Below are 17781 nucleotides of genomic sequence, written 5' to 3'. Positions count from 1 at the left end.
GATAACACCAACCAAAGAGTCAAGATTATATAAACACAAAGGCTTCTACATTATAAATCCTGCATAAAAGTCACCATATACAATTCTGAGATTAATTTTCGGGCATAATCAATAAATTTATAGAAAAATAACCATAACAAAATCAATGAAAGACTGCTCTAACTTGGTTGTTCAACCAGTTTGCAAAAGACAATAAATCATGCAAATACAAAAGGAAAGAAATAATAATAACTAAGGAATAAATACCGACAGCAAGAGATGAAGAGAACTGTAAGTTAGTCTGTAGTTTGTGAGGACAGTTCAATGAAGTTGAGGGAAGTTATTCCCTTTGGTCCAAGAAGATGATGGTTGAGTGGTAATAACTGTTCCTGGACCTGTTGGTGTGAGTCCTGAGGCTCCAGTACCTTCTTCCTGATTACAGCAAGGAGAGGACAGCATGACATGGGTGCGAAGGTTCTCTGATGATGGAGTACATTGTTCTTTAATCATCGTTTGAATGCATTTTGCTCAGCAGTCAATCAACTGTACAACCCCTGGAGTCTGCTTAAATGAGAGCAACCATTTTTTGCCATTTCTGTGGTGAGAATTGTGCAATTATGCAGAATCAGAATATCTCTAGTAATCTGGTGGAGTCAAATCTCTTCAAACTCATAATTAAATATAATCATTTGCATGTCTTCTTTGTTACTGCATCAATATGTTGGATCCAAGATAGATCTTCAGAGATCTCGACACCCAGGAACTTGAAACTCCTCACCCATCAACCTACTGATAAGGGCAGGTCTGTGTTCCCTCAGCTTCCCTTTCCTGAAGTTCACAATCAACTCCCTGGTCTTAATGATGTGAATCCAAGGTTATTGTTGCAACACATTTCAGAATCAGAATTAGGATCAGGTTTAATATCACTGGCATGTGTTGTGAAATTTGTTGTTTTGCAACAACAGTACATTGCAATACTTAATATGACTATAAATTACGATAAATATACATAAAAAAAGAAAATTAAAATCAACTAAGTAATGCAAAAAGAAGGGAAACATGCCGAGGTAGTGTTCATGGGTTCATTGTGATAGAGTCAGTAAAAATACTGCCTAGTCCCATCGCCTGCAACCAGATCACAGCCCATACCCTTACTATCCATAGACCTATCCAAATGTTGAAATTGAGCTCTCATGCACCACTTGCACTGGCAGCTCCTTTCACACTCTAAGAACCCTCGGAGTGAAGAAGTCTCCCCTTATGTTCCCCTTAAGCATTTAACTTCCCATCCTTAATTAATGACCTCTAGTTGTAGTCCCACCCAACCTCAGTGGAAAAAGCCCGCATTCATTTACCCTAACTAGACCCCTCATGATTTTGTATACCTTTATCAAATCTACCTCAATCTTCTACATTCAGAAATCTGAAGGCAGAGGGGAAGAAGCTGTTCCTGAATGTTGCCTGTATGTCTTCAGGCTCCTGTATCTCCTTTTTGATGGCAGTAATGAGAAGAGGGCACATCCTTAATGATGACACCAATTTTTTGAGGTATTGTCTTTCGAAGATTTCCTGGATGCTGAGGAGGCCAGTGCCCATGGATCTGGCTGAGCTTACAACTTACAGCTGCTGCTTTTCCGATCCTGTGCAGTGGCCCCTCAAAGCCAGACGGTGATGCAACCAGTTAGAATGCTCTCCATGGTACGTCTGCAGAAACTTGCAAGTGTCTCTGGTGATATAATAATTCTCCTCAAATCACGCATTTAGATAAATTACTTAGTTTTTAAAGACTCTAAATTAAGCGTGAGCTGTTATAGAAACATAATATATAACTTCGTCGAGCATCCCTGCTCCATCCGCCAAAGCAGAACTTCCTGGTGGCCAAACATTTTAATTCCGATTCCCATTCCAATTTCAACATGTTGGTCCATGGCCTCCTTCTGTGTCACAATTAGGCCATCCTCAGGGTGGAGGAACAACACCTTATATTCCGTCTGGGTAACCTCCAACCAGATGGCATGACTATTGATTTCTCCTTCTGGTAAAAAAAATTCCCTCCCCCTCTCCTCAGCTTCTATTCCCCACTCAGGCCTCCTAACTCTTCTTACTTGCCTATCACTTCCTCTTGGGTCCCCTCCTCCTTCCCTTTCTCCAATGGTCCACTCTCCTCTCCTATCAGATTTCTTCTCCAGCCTATTACCTTTCCCACCCACGTAACTTCACCTGTCACCTTCTAGCAATTTTCATTCCCCTCCCCCATCTTTTTATCCCAACGCCTTTCCCCTCTCTTTCCAATCCTGAGGAAGGGTTTCAGCCTGAAACATTCACTGCTTAGTCATTTCCATAGCTGCAGGAAACTTTGAATTCCCAGCACGTAAATGCAATTTTAAAGAACCTCTACTTCCTTCAGAGTCTGCAGAGATTTGGCATGACATCTAAAACATTGACAGATTTCCATGGATGTGTAGTGGAGAGTGAATTGATTGCTGCATCACAGCTTGTTATGAGAACACCAATGCCTTTGAATGGAATTATCCTACAGATAGTGGATTCAGCCCAGTACATAATGGGTAAAGCCCTCCCAGCCATTGAACATATCTACATGAAATGCTGTTGTAGGAAAGCAGCATCCATCATCAGAGATCCTCACCACTCAAGGCTATGCTCCCTTCTCGCCGCTGCCATCAGGTTGAAGGTACAAGAACCTCAGGACTCTCGCCACTGGGTTCAAGCACAATTACTACACCTCAACCATCAGGCTCTTGAATAAAAGGGGATAACTACACTCATTTGCCCATCAACCAATGATCTCACTTTAAGGGCTTTTTATCTCATTATCTTATGTTCTCATTACTTAATGCTATTTATTTATATTCGTATTTGCACACTTTGTTGTCTTCTATACTCTGGTTGATCTTTCCTTGATCCTGTCATAGTTACTATTTTATAGATTTACTGAATATGCCCACAGGAAAATGAATCACAGGGTTGTATATGATGACACACAGTATACTGTATGTACTTCAATAATAAAATTTACTTTGACTTTGCCTCTGCTGAGTTCCTCCAGCATTTTGTGTATATTGCTTTGGATTTCCAGCATCTGCAGAATTTCTTGTGTTCAACATCGCCAAGGTTGGATGGATAGGAACTTTGGATAGAATGGTTCATTTAAGGCTAATACGGTTCAAACTTAAGGCACAGAATAATCATGCCCCTTCCTTTAACATTGCTGATGAAGGACTTGGGCCAGAAAAGTCGACTGTTTATGCATTTCCATAGAAGCTGTCTGACCTGCTGAGTTCGCTCAGCATTTTACGTGCGTTTCTTTGGATTTCCAGTATCTGCAGAATCTCTCATACTTATAACTTCCAATGTTTTCTCTCAACCTTGCGCCGCTGACAAAAGATTACTCTAAGTGGCAAGGAGAAGAGAGGAAAATAATTCCATTGCCTGATTTATTCCTGCTAGCTGCATCTCAGAGGGATTCCTTATAAAGCTAACAGATTGAGAGTGCATCAGAAGGATTACGTTCCAAGGTCTGATTTATTCATGCACTTAAAGGACCTTTTTGTTCTCCACCATAAATTCAGATCTAAAATTGAACAGAGCTCTCTGCGCTCAGCTGCATTGCGAATCCGTGCCAGCATGCAGTGAAAGCTACGCCCAAGACCCTTCACAGTTATGCAGAGTTGAAACTGTATTTTGAATGGTCTGGATGTGGGGCATATTTCCCTGCTCTGAGCAATGGTTGCGGGTAGTAATATAGATTAAGAAGAAAAAGATTTTCTTCCCACCTACTCCTCATAGGCAGACTTACGAGCCAGATGAATGCATTGTGCCTGCAATCTTCTAATGTATATTACAGGCAGACATGGCATGCTGCCAGTTGCACATTCAACTTGTTTGAAGGTGACATTCTCCAATGTGCAGTGCAGCTAAAAGTAAAGCCTTTTAAAATAAAATATCTGTTGTTTTTGGAGCTACAGAAAACAGAAAAATGGTAACTGGAGATTGCTTTGCCATTCCATAAAATTGTGGATGACCCTAAAAGTTCAAAGTAAATTTTATTATCAAATACTCAAGATTACCTAAGATTAATTCTCTTGCAGGCATTCAGAGTAGAACGAAAGTTACAATAGAATGTTCTGTGCTTTTCACTTTTCTTGGCTGTTTGTGAGGTTTGGGGGGGGGGAAGTTTGATGTTTTTCTTTGAATGGGTTCCATGGTTTTCTCTGTTTCATGGCTGTCTATGGGAAGAGGAATCTCAGGGTTGTGTACTGCATACACTTGATAATAAATGTACTTTGAATATTTGAAAATCAATTAAAAACTACACACAAAGACAGAGTAGCACACAATATACAAATAAATAAATAGTACTCTATCATAATACCTTAATCCCAATCTCCCCCTCCCCCATATCCATTGATACATATTGCTGCCTGGCAATCTGCCTATATTCTTCTTAACTATATTCAGTAAATTGGCCCCTACAGCCTGCTAGAGACATCCACAAATTCTCCATATGCTGGGTGAAGATATTTCTCTGGTACTCAGTGCTAAAGAGGCTTTCTCTTCAAGTTCAAGTTCGAGTTTAAATGTCATTCAGCCATACGTGAATACAGCCAAAACGAAAAAGCGCTCCTCTGGAGCCAAGGTGGAAAACACAGTACCACAGTCCTATACAACACATATTGCACATATAAGACAGCAGCAAGCATACAGGCACACAAAATAAGTATAATATAGCCCAAGTCCCTGAGTGCTATGTCCTGTAGATTGATGGTGCACGGATGTTGTTGGCAAGAAGAAGCCCATAATAGTCAGATAATCATGTGCTATTACAACCAAACGCAATCCAGCTTGTCTTCCACTGAGCTCCTCAGTCTACATCCGTCAGCCAGGGTAATCATCCTCCCCAAAGCAAATCTGATTCGAACCGACAGAACTGTAAATATTTCAGTGAGACCTTCTAACACTCATTTAAACTGTATGGAGTAGAGTCCAGGTTGGTATATATACGCACCAAAGACTTTTACACAATACTGCATTTGCCAACGGGGAGCAGAGAATGAGCCTGAAAATCTGGTGGGAGCAAACGATGTTGGGAATGGTGAAGGTAGAACCCTGCAGGAGGGGTGTGGGACCGGAGGCGAAGGTGGAGTGCCAGGGGCGGGAGGTAACATGGGTGCAGGCACACCCAGCCCTGAGACACCCGGCAGGTTCATTTGATTCCAAACAATTGGTTTATTGTCTCTCTGGTGCTTCCTGTTCCCTCCCCTCTCCTTTCTCCTTTTCCCAACCACGACTCCCCTCTCCCTGCCCCCTTCCCACTCTCAGTCCACAATAGAGACCCAGATCAGAATCTGGTTTATCATCACTCACATGTCATGAAATTTGTTTTGTTTCTCGTGGCAGCAGTACCATGCAATACATAGGATTACTACAGTACTCTGCCAAAGTTTTAGGCACTCTAGCTCTATATATATATCTGTGCCTAACATCTTTGCACATGTATTTTTATCACATGTACAGAGGGTGGCAGGGTAGTGTAGTGATTTGCAAAATGCTTTACAGTGCTAAATATAAGATCGGAGTTCAAGTTCCGCCATTCTCTGTAAGGAGTTTCAATATTCTCCCCGTTATCGATAGGATAAACCATGACTTTGTTTTCTGTACCAATAATTAAGGCATAGTTGAAGGGATCAGTGGAAGAACTGTGGATCACTTGAAAACTGAACATAGGCCACAGAGCAGTACAGTGGACTGCAGGCCCTTCAGCCCACAATGTTGTGCTGGCATTTCAACCTACTCCAAGATTAATCTAACCCTTCCTCCTACGTAGCCCTCGTTACCTATGTTCCTATCCAAAAGCTTCTTAAACGTCCTTAATGTATCTGCCTCCATCACCCCCAGCAGTGTGTACCATGTAGCCAAAGCTCTGTGTAAAAAAAATTACCTATGACATACCCCCTATACTTACCCCAATTCACCTTAAAATTATGCCCCCTTGAATTAGTAATTTCTGCCCTGGGACAAAGTGTCTAACTGTCCACCCTATGTCTCTTATCATCTTTTATACCTCTATCACATCACCTCTCATCCTCCTTCAGTTCAGCAAGAAAAGCCCAAGGTTACTCAACCTATCCTCATAAGCCATGCTTTCTAATCCACGCAGCATCCTGGTAAATCTCCTCTGCACCTTCTCTAAAGCTTCCACATCCTTCATATAATGAGGTGACCAGAACAGTATTCTGAGTGTGATCTATCCAGGGTTTTATAGAGCTGCAATATTACTTCACAGCACTTAAACTCCATCCCCTGACTAATGAAGGCCAACATACTATACGCCATCTTAACCACCCAATCAACTTGCAAGCATGTTGAAGTATCTGAATATGTATAATATCTTCAGCTTCAAGCTTTGATGTCAAACTGAATTACGAGATAAACCATCTTGCATTAAAGTTATCCCACATCAAGTGAAATGATCTTTCTGTAGTAACTTAGTATATTTAGTCTTCACAAAGTGAATGCCCTTTTAACTCCTGATGCAAGCCTTTAGTTAATATGAAATGTTTTTGATGATTTCGTAGAAGCAGCGAACCTCTTGTTAATTAACATAGGATTTGAATACCTTCACAGGTCCAGTTTTAGGTTAATGCAGACAAACTTGCTCTGATTAACCACCTCTTCCTTTAGAAGTTCCATGTATAGGATTAATACTTAAAAGCTAAGTTCAAAGTTCAAAGGACATATCTTATTCAAGTATCTATAGAGAATAAAACTCTGAGACTCGTCCTTCCGCAGGCAACCACAAAACAAAGATACACCATGGAACCCACTCCTCGGAAAACATCAAAAGCCAACGCACAAAAAAGAATAAATTGTGCAAATGGCAAAAAAACAAGCGACCAATGCATATCAAAGATCAAACCAGAAGTCCAGGAGTATTCAGTTCAGTGCCTCTAGCCAATGCAGACGGTACAGCTAGCCTTCACAGAAGCACTCCAGTTCTCACCAATCAAACCACTCAAAACCGCCAAAAATAAAGAGCAACCAGAATCCAGAAGCACGCGCAATATGAACCTCAAAGTCCACCCCAAACAACTCCACAGCCGCGAGCCTCACCAATCAATCCTTGCAACGTGGCTCACAAGACTCCTGCACCTTCCTCCGACAGCAGCTAGCAAGAGGGAGAGGAAGCCTGGTGAAATGCAGGTAGAGGGTACCCAACACCTGCCCTCCGCTGCTCTTATCTGCGTCGATGCCTCAACTGGAGGGAAGCAATGGAGTCGATCATGTGCTTGTGGCCTGCATCCAGGTTTCCAGGCCTCCAGGCCACGAGGCCACATACTTTGCTCCCACACTCACCAAATCCTTTGGAGACAGCAACGAGCCAGCAATAATGCAAGACCGCCGATTCATTTTGCAACCCAAATGACATTACGTTGAAACAAAAAAGAAAATTGCATATGGTATTAATTGAGTTACTGATTCACTTTTGCCTGTCTTAAGCCACTGGTAATTACACATCCAAATATTGGTGCAGAAATATTTGCTGTATTACCGCAAAATCTTCATTTTTTTGGGCAAAGGATTTTAAACAGTTATAATAAACCTTCAACCCCACAAGCGCTTGCATGATTTTGCAAGTGTTAAATACAAAATACAAAAAAAATAGTTTCTTGAGGTTGTCATAACCGGGGTGCGGAGATGGTAGTAGGAATAAGCTCCCAATGGTGTGCATCTCAAATAGCCTCTGACAACCAAGTCCAGCTCCTGGCCTTCACATAGAACCGTTTCTACTGACAGGAGAAGGTGCAAAGGCAGGTTACTGGTGCCTTAAAAACCAGTTGCATTGGGCATGAGGCTTGTCATGTAGGAGAAGGAAAACTCTGGTCTCAAACCTCTGCTGCCTTGCGGCTACACCCACTCATGGGAAAGGCCGTGGGAGTAAAGCTCGAGGAAGAATGGGGAACTGAAGTCCCTAAGGCAATCCTACATTGAGTTCAACTCTGACTGGCAACTTCTGCAACGCCAGTGGTACCAAATCGTATCGGTCTCTGCCCGTCCTTTGCATTCAACAGCTGCACAGACAGGGGAGTCTACTGCATAAGCAACAGCTTGCTCACCATATTGTACTGCCCTGGCTTGTGCATAGCTAGGATGCAACATCCATGGTCGTTCCCAATCAATGGAGGGCCTCCCAATACAGAATTAACAGTGGACCCTCAAAGCGATTAAACTGGTAAGATGTAAATCTCAAAGTTAATGTGATCAAACATACCTTAGTTATGTTGACCATCTTTCCAACCAAAAGAATTAAAAGGACAATCAACTATCTTAATCAGCTGAAAACCAGACTGCAAGGCAATGGGCAATCTGAGGTTTCACTTAAAAATACAAAAATAGCAGGCACAAAATATCAGAGGTTCAAATGTTCATTTATTAGCAAAGTATGTATGCAGTATACAACTCTGAGATTCGTCTTTTCCAGATAGCCATGAAACAAAGAGAAACAATGGAAGTCAGTTCGGAGAGAACAGCAAACCCACTGACATGATCATCGACCCCCCCCAACCCCCTCCATCTGCACGAAACACAACAAGAACACTGACCCCCAAATCCCCTCCCCCTACACAAAGAACAATGAGAAAGAGTGCAAACACACAGAACGTAAAAGCAATAAGACTGAAAATAGTCCATATCCATAGTCCGAAATCCATACATGGAAACTTCAGTAATATTCACCAGCATTATGAAGCAAACAGGAATTGCTAATAATAACAATCTGTGATTTTGCTTAACTGCTACAGGAAAATAATGAATGTGCTGTATTATCCAGGACTTCACATGATTAAACGATCAGCATTTCAGCTCTGTGCCAGCAGAACTACATGCAGTGGCCACTTTACGAGGTATACTTGCTCATTAATACAAATATCAAAACAGCTAAACATGAGGCAGCAATTCAATGCATGAAAGCATGCAGACATGGTCCAGAGGTTTCACTTGTTGTTCAGACCCAACATCAGCATGGGGAAGAAACGTGATCCAAGTCACTTTGACTGTGGAATGATTGTTCATGCCAGACAGGATTTACAGAGAATGGTGTGAAAAACACAATAAAATAATCCAGTGAGTGGCAGTTCTGTGGGAAAAAAAGCCTTGTTAACGAGAGAAGTTAGAGGAGAATGGCCAGACTGGCTCAAGCTGATAGGATGATGACAGTAATTCAGATAACCATGCGTAACAACGGTGGTGTACAGAACAGCATCTCCGAACACACATGTTGAACCTTGAAGTGGATGGGCTACAGCAGCAGAAGACCAGACCAGGTTCTACTCCTGCGGTCATTTTATTAGGTACACTCCTGTACCTAATACAGTGGCCACTAAATATAAATCTCAAAGATAGTACAATCAAATTTGTTGAGCTATGTTAAGCAAAGAACACAAAATGCTGGAGGAACTCAGCAGGTCAGGTAGCATCTATGGAAATGAATAAACAGTCGATGTTTTGGGCCGAGACCCTTCTTCAAGAATGGAAAGGAAGGGGGAAGATGCCAGAATTAAAAAGGTGGGCATGAGGGAAAGGAAGATAACTAGAATGTGACAGGTGAAGTCAGGTGGATGGGAAAGGTAAAGGACTGGAGAAGAAGGAACCTGAGAGGAGAGGAAAGCGGACTGTTGAAGAAAGGGGAGGAGGAGGGGATCCAGGGTGAGGTGATAGGCAGGTGAGAAGAGGTTAGAGGTTAGAGTGAGGAATAGAAGATGAGGTGAGGGGGAGAAATTTTTTTTACCGGAATGAGAAATCGATATTCATGTCATTGGCTTGAGGGCCACCCATGAGTTGACATTGACTTTCTTCCAACCAGAAGATTAAAAGGACAATCTCTATTTTAATCAACTGAAAATTGGACTGCGATGCAACGGGCAATCTGAGGTTTCACTTAAAAACAGAAAAATAGCAGGCACAAGGCATGAAGCAGCAAACAGAAATTGCCAATAGCATCAATCTGTTATTTTGCTTAACTGCGGCTGGAAAAAAAAATGAATATGCAGCATTATCCAGGACTCCACATGATTAAACGATCAGCATTTCAGCTCTGTGCCAGCGGAACTACTTCAATGCCAAACAGCAAATCTTTGAGGCAATCTTTCAATATTGACAGTAAAATATAAGAGTTAGTCCGAAACAAGGCAGACATTTATACAACAAATATCACCAAACACTGAGAAATTAAACTGACTTGATTATCAGACATTAATTAAATTAGATGCAATGCACAGGATCAGAAAAACCTGCAGTGGATTATAAACTCAGAACGCAGGCACCAGCCTGCTACAGTCAAGGACATCTTTAAAAGATGGTGGTTCAAAATGGCAGCATCCATCATTAAGGACCCCAGCCACCTGGGATGTGCCCTCTTCTCATTTCCACATTCAAGGAGGAGCTACATGAGCATGAAGTCACACACTCAGTGTTTTAGAGAAACATCTTCCTCTCTGCCATCAGATTTCTGAACAGTCAATAAGACTATAAGGTGTAGAAACAGAATAAGGCCATTTGTCCCATCTGGTCATTTTATCATGGCTTATCTATTTCTCTCTTGGTACCAATCTCCTGACTTCTCCCTGTAAACTTTTATGCCCCAACTAACCAAGAATCTATGTCTTAAATATACCCAATGACTTGGCCCCCACTGCAACCTGTGGCAATGAATTCCATAGCTTCACTACTCTCTGGCTAAAGAAATTCCTCCTCACCTCTGTTCTAAATGGTCATCCTGCTATGCTGACACTGTGTCCTCTGGTCCTAGATCCCTCCCCGCCCCTCCCCCCCCATGCACTGTCAAGACCTTTCAACATTTGATAGGATTCAATGAAATCCCCCCTCATTCTTCCGAATTCCAGTGAGTATGAGCCAGAGCCATCAAATGCTCCTCATATGAAAAGTCTTTCAATCCCAGACTCCTGTTTGTGAACCTCCTTTGAACCCTCTCCAATGTCAGCATATTCTTTCTGAGATAGGGGGCCCAAAACAACCCATAATACTCCAAGTGAGGCTTCACTTGTGTATTATAAAGCCTCAACATTACAGTCCATGAATCCATGAACACAACTCCATTATTTTTACTGTTTTTGCAATGCTTGTTTTTTAAAATATATTTCTTATTATAATTTATGGTGCAGTGCAGTGCAAAAGACTTAGACACCCTAGATTTTTTTAATGGTTTCAGATGGTATGGCCTCCGCAGAGACCTGATCTCAACATAATCGAAGTTGTCTGGGATTACCTGTGGAGACTGAAACAAGTGAGACAGCCAAAGTCTGCAAAAGAACTGTGGCAAGTTCTCTAAGATGCTTGGAATGATCTACTAGCGAATTTTCTTATAAAACTTCTACGACAGCACACCTAAGAGAATTGATGCCGTTGAAGCGGCAAAGAGTGATCACACCAAATATGGATTTGGTTCAGGTTTTGGTACTGTTTTCTGCTCTTTATAGCAATTTTTTTGATATTTGGAAACTTCTCATTTCATTATTTTGTAAAGCATCTTCACTTTACAGATTTTTTTTACATGTGCCTAACGGTTACATTTGCATATTACTGTATATTCTTTGTATGGCAGTGTAATTCTGCCTCAAACCAACACATTTTGTGACATACAGTGCCTATAAAAAGTATTCACCCCCTCCCCCGAAAGTTTTCATGTTTAATTGTTTTACAACATTGGATCACAGTGGATTTAATTTGTTTTTTTGAACACTGATCAACAGAAAAAGACTTTCGTGTCAAAGTGAAAACAGATCTCTACAAGATGATCTAAATTAAATACAAATATAAAACACACAATAATTGATTGCATAAGTCTTCACCCCCTTTAATATGACACTCCAAATCATCACCGGTGCATAGCTTTACAAGTCACATAATTAGTTAAATGGTGATCATCTAGGTGCAGTCAAGGTGATTCAATTGATTGTAGTAAAAATATCCTTGTATCTGGAAGGTCCAACTGCTAGTGAGTCAGTATCCTGGCAAAAACTACACCATGAAGACAAAAGAACTCTCCAAGCAATTTTGTGAAAAGGTTACTGAAAAGCACAAGCCAGGAGATGGATGCAAGAAGATTTCCCTAGGTCACCAAATATCCCTTGGAGTACAGTTAAGGCAATCATGAAGAAAGGGAAAGAATATGGCACAGCTGTAAATCTGCCTAGAGCAGGTCATCCTCAAAAAATGAGTGTCCATGCAAGAAGGGGACTGGTGAGGGAGGCCACCAAGAGACCTATGACAACTCTGGAAGAGTTACAAGCTTCAGTGGCTGAGATGGGAGGGACTGTGCATACAACTGTTGCCTGGGTGCTATGGTCTGATGAAACCAAAATTGAGTTTTTTGGCCATCAGACTGAACGTTATGTTTGGCATAAGCCGAACACAGCACATCATCAAAGACAGCCCATCCCTACCGTGAAGCACGGTGGTGGCTGCATCATGCCTATGCTTCACTGCAGCAGACCCTGGGTGGCTTGTGAAGGTAGAGGGTAAAACAAATGCAGCAAAATACAGGAAGTCCTGGAGGAAAACCTGATGCAGCCTGCAAGAGAATTGTGACTTGGGAGAAGATTTGTTTTCCAGCCAGTCAATAATCCCAAGCATAAAGCCAAAGCTAGATAGGAATGACTTAAAAACAACAAAGTGAATGTCCTGGAGTGGCCAAATCAGAGTCCAGACCACAATCCAATTGAGAATTTGTGGCTGGAATTGAAAAGGGCTGTTCACCCACGATCTCCATGCAATCTGACAGAGCTTGAGCAGATTGTAAAGCAGAATGGGAAAAATTTCAATGTCCAAATGTGCAAAGCTGATGGAGACCTATCCACACAGACTCAAGGCATCATTTGCTGCCAAAGGTGCATCTACTAAATACTGACTTGAAGGGGTAAGTAATTATGCAGTCAATTATTTTGTGTTTAATAATTGTAATAAATTTAGTCCAATTTGTAGAAATTTGTTTTCACTTTGACACGGTAGTCTTTTCTGTTGATCAGTGTCAAAAGAGTCAAATTAAATCCACTGTGATTCAATGTAGCAAAACAATAAAGCATGAACACTTCCAAGGGATGTGAACACTTTTTGTAGGCACTGTACGTCAGTGATGATAAACCTGATTCTGATTCTGACTCTGAGCTTACACATTAAACTAAGCAATTACAGAGGTTCCTACATCCAGAACTCTGATGACGACACAGCAAACTATTCCAGCATACAAATGCACTATTTCATGAATCATCTGATCAGTGTGTGTTTGTTTCTTGCAACTACTCTCTGAAATGTCCAGCAAGCCCTTTACCTCAAAGGCAACGAGGACAAACAATAAAAGTTGGTGCTGCCTGTGACACCTACATCCCAAAACTGAACACAAAGCAATGTTCTACTGTGTGCTTCTTGCTAGGATTACAGTGATGAGTGTGTACCACAGTGCGGCTCATTTCTTTTGTTTGAGTTGGACAGTGCTGATAAGTGGTGCTGGTGGTCCTTTTGAGTCCAATGATAACAGGAAACCTGTATGGAAGTTTTAGAGTGGAAAAGCCATTGCAATGGGGCTGTTCCACTTTCTTGACCTCTGAAGTGTGAATCCAATGGTACGAATGAGTGTCACAAACAGGGGTCCTCCTTGGCTGCAGTGGATGTCCATGACATCTTCTGTCTTTTGTCATGCCTTACAGCTTTCCTTCATCAGGGAGGGAAAGAAGCCAGAATAAGAAGGTGGGAGTAGGGAGAGGATTACAAGCAGGCAATGATAGGTGAGACCAAGTGATGGAGGAGGTTGGGGAAGGGGTAATGAAGTGATTTTTTTGTGATTTAATGTTGGGGGGAGGTAAGCAGTGGACTGGAAGGGACGGTAAACACAAGAGATTCTGCAGATGTTGGAAATCATGAGTAAAACACACAATATGCTGAAGGAACTTGCTAGGTCTATGAAGAGGAATAAAGAATCGAAGTTTTGTGCCAAGATCCTTCATCAGGACTTGAAAGGAAGAGGGAAGAAGCCAGAATTTAGTATGTGGCACCATTATGAACAAGTTATCCAGATTAAGGCAGATTGCACTTGCCAGGGGCAAGATGCATCAAGACTGCAAGAGGTGGTGGAACTCATTCTTGGTTCTTGATCCTCCAAAATATTCCGCATGGAATTTAAACTGGAGGTGGGTAGGCTTAAGAAGGAGATTTTTGAAGAAGAAATTTTTCCCCAGTCCTTTGTAGTTTGCTGGAAGGGACACACAAATTTGTGAAGAATTCTATATTTCTATGCTAATTTCAGCAGCATGTATACTAAAATTTTGAATGGTACAGAGAAGATGAGCATGCAAAGATGACACAACAATTGGTGAAGCATTCCATATTTTAGGCGTGGGACAGTAGCGTAACGCTTTACAATGCCAACATCCCTGATTCAATTTCTGCTGCTGTCTGTAAGGACTTTGTACATTCACCTCATGATTGTGTGAGTTTCCTCTGGGTCAAGATTCTAACCTGAGGTCCACAGACCTCCATGGCATAAAAAAGGTTGGGAATCCTGCTCTCGGTGTTCCGGTTTCCTCCCAAACTCCAAAGAGGTACGGGCTAGGGTTAGTGAGCTTTGGGCATGCTATGTTGGTGCCAGAAGCATGGTGACATTTGCAGGCTGCCCCCAGCACATCCTCAGACTGTGTTGCCTACTGACTCAAATGATGCACTTCACTGTATATTTCGATGCTTCGAGGCATGTGACAAATAAAGCTAATCTTTGTCTTTCATCTTTAAACTTCTGGGATACATTTATCAATTGTCAAATAGTTGATGAGGTGCAAAGAAAAGCCCTATTTGATAAAGGACAAGAAGTTCTCCAGACATACACCACAACAGCTGTTACGCGAAACACTGGTAATGGTCTGTAGCCTGCAATGATTAAACAAAAGTGTCCATGATTAATTGACGCTTTACAGTGCAAAGTGTAATATAAACACTGCTTTTTCTCCCTGTTGCAACTCTCAAGATTGCCAGAACAATGCAAAGTGCTGAAGAAGGAATATACATGTTCCTAAAAAAAACACCGCTAGTAATTACATAGAGCATGTAATGTTACATAGAACACAACATAACCACACTATATCCTTCCCCATTCTGACTTGCTTCATATTTATATCCTTTTATAAAATTGTAAAATCATGAGATTAGTTCAGCTTTGGTTGTCACATGTACATATTTACAGCTCGGGTGCCTAGGACTTTTGCACAGTATTATATTTGTCACCATGGAGCAGAGAACGAGTCTGTAAATCTGGCAGGAGCAAAGGATGTTAGGAATGGTGAGGGAGAGCACGAGAAAAGGGCTGTGGGGCAGGTGGCTGGGAAGGAGTGCGAGGGGCTGAGGTGGTGCCGGTGCAGACTTCCAACCTGACGCCGTGAACATTAACTTCTCGCACTTTGGTAATTGCCCCTCCCCCTCTTTCACCATTCCCCATTCCTGTTTCCCTCTCTCATCTTATCTTCCTACCTGACCATCACCTCCCTCTGGTGCTCCTCCTCCTTCCCTTTCTTCTGTGGTCTTCTATCTACTCCTATCAGATTCCCCCTTCTCCAGCCCCGTAGCTCTTTCACCGATCAACCTCCCAACTCTTCACTTCAACCCCTCCGCACTCCTGGTTTCACCTATCACCTACCACTTCACGGTATCGCTTTGTCTGACCAACATGCTATTGCATTTGTTACACTGATAGCTAGGAGGGCCATGTTGTTGAAGTGGAAGGATACATCGGCTCCCATTTTGTCACAATGGTTCTCTCAAGTGATGCTATGTCTTAGTTTGGAGAAAATTAGAAGTTGAACTTTTGAACCTATGTTTGATCTTGAGAAAAGATGGGGTTCATTTGCTCGTTACTATCATTTGAGTTAATTGTTAGATTTCGTCCACGATCTAATTGTAAATTCTAGGTACATTTTTTTTCTTGCTGCCGGTTTGATGTTTATCTTTAGAAGCTTTTTGTATGAGGCATGGCTCCGGGGTTGAACACCTAATGGTTTTTTTTCCTCACTTTTCCTTGCTTAGTAGGGGTTTTTTCCTCTTTTTTTGTCACAACATTTTTTCAATCTTTAAAACAATGTTTTTTTTCTTGAGACATTGTAAGTGTTGCCTACTTCAGTGTACTCTTGTTAATTCTGGATAATAATAATAAAAAGATTTGAAAAGAAAGGAATGTCTTGCTGAGGTTTTATCATTGCCATTTCATTCTCAATATGTGCCCCCCACCTCATCCACCCCACCTCAATTGCAGAAGAGTTATATTTGTGTTTGCAGCTGATGAAAACTTCTACCAAAAAGGTTTCATCATTCAGTACTGTCAGAGACAGCATTTGTCAGAAAGGGTATGTGTCAAGTGTAATTTCCACCTGTGTATTTCAGATCCACTGATGGCATTCACCAGCAGATCCAAATGGCAACCTCTCAGCTGAATGCTGATTGCCGTAATTCGACAGATTAATTGTTTTGTGTTTTCCAACACAACACATGGCAAGGTTCCAAATGTGGAACTAAAATCTTCCCAGTTTATTTAATAGATTGGAAATTTTGTTTCAATGGACAGAAACTATTCAGAAAAAAATCAATCTGAAAAAGAATGCAGACAAAGCCCAAAATAAATTTATTTCAGCTGGATTGAAACCTGTGTCTATCAATTTATTGTGGACTAGACTTGGCTTACTTACTGATTTCTCCAAGTTCACAGAACATACAAACAAATTCTCTTATCACTGCTGCCATCGGGAAGGAGGTACTGGAGCCTTAGGTCACACACCACCAAGTTCAGGAACAGTTATTACTCTTCAACCATCAGGCTCCTGAACCATTGTGGATAACTTCACTCACCTCAGCTCTGAACTGAGTCGTGAACCCCTGGACTTACTTTCAGGGACTCTACATCTCATGTTCTCAGTATTATTTATTTAATTAATTAATATTTGTGGGGGTTTTTTCATATTTGCACAATGTCTTCTTTTGCACATTGGTTGTTTGTCAGTCCCTGTGTGTAGTTTTTCATTGATTCTATTGTATTTCTTTGTTCTACTGTGAATGCCTGCAAGAAAATGTATCTCAGAGTAGTATATGCTGACATATAGTATGTACTTTGAAAATCAAGATTCTTTGAACCTTGAACTTCAAAACAGCACATTCTAGAAGCATTTCCCTCCATTTCCATTTCGCCCACTTCCTCATGCATATTGGTGCATGAGCGCCGATTGCGAACGTGCATATCTTTAAACTACGCTGTCACTCTGTATGCTGTTAATCTTTTTATCAAGAATGATGAAAATATGGAGAGATGGTAAATCATCCTGGATTTTGAGGTCCAGGTTGTCCAATTATTAAGATTCAGATTTATTTCTGTTTATCACATGTCCATCTACACATACAGTGAAATGTGTCATTTGTGTTAATAACCAACATGCCCGAGGGTGTGCTGGGGGCAGCCCACGAGAGTCACACACATTCCTGGACTGAAAGAGCGTGCCCACAGAACACAACAAGCAACAAAACAACACCAGAACAAGCCCCGTTCCTCCTTCCCACCCTCCCACACACATAGTCCTCTAACCCCAAGACAGTCTGTATTTGTCAGCCTCCAGCGGAGTCAGATTTGGACACAGACGCGATCACTGAGTTAAAGAGTCACTTAGAGAGATGCCACCTACTCAGGCACATACACAAGCAACACGCACAAAATGCTGGTGGAATGCAGCAGGCCAGGCGGCA

General features: G+C 41.6%; 1 protein-coding gene and 1 pseudogene across 12 annotated transcripts in view; one reads left to right on the top strand and one right to left on the bottom strand.

Moving 5' to 3' along the window:
• Nucleotides 1–17781, bottom strand: part of LOC134357816 (RNA-binding motif, single-stranded-interacting protein 3) — a 1318209-nt gene that overhangs the window by 133411 nt on the left and 1167017 nt on the right. The gene's annotated exons all lie outside the window — the stretch shown is intronic.
• LOC134358113 (U6 spliceosomal RNA) lies at nucleotides 14302–14400 on the top strand (annotated as a pseudogene).

Source organism: Mobula hypostoma, chromosome 17, assembly GCF_963921235.1.
Source record: "Mobula hypostoma chromosome 17, sMobHyp1.1, whole genome shotgun sequence".
NCBI lineage: Eukaryota > Metazoa > Chordata > Chondrichthyes > Myliobatiformes > Myliobatidae > Mobula > Mobula hypostoma.
The sequence above is the reverse complement of the archived record's forward strand: the minus strand, read 5'-3'. Positions and strand labels throughout refer to the sequence as shown.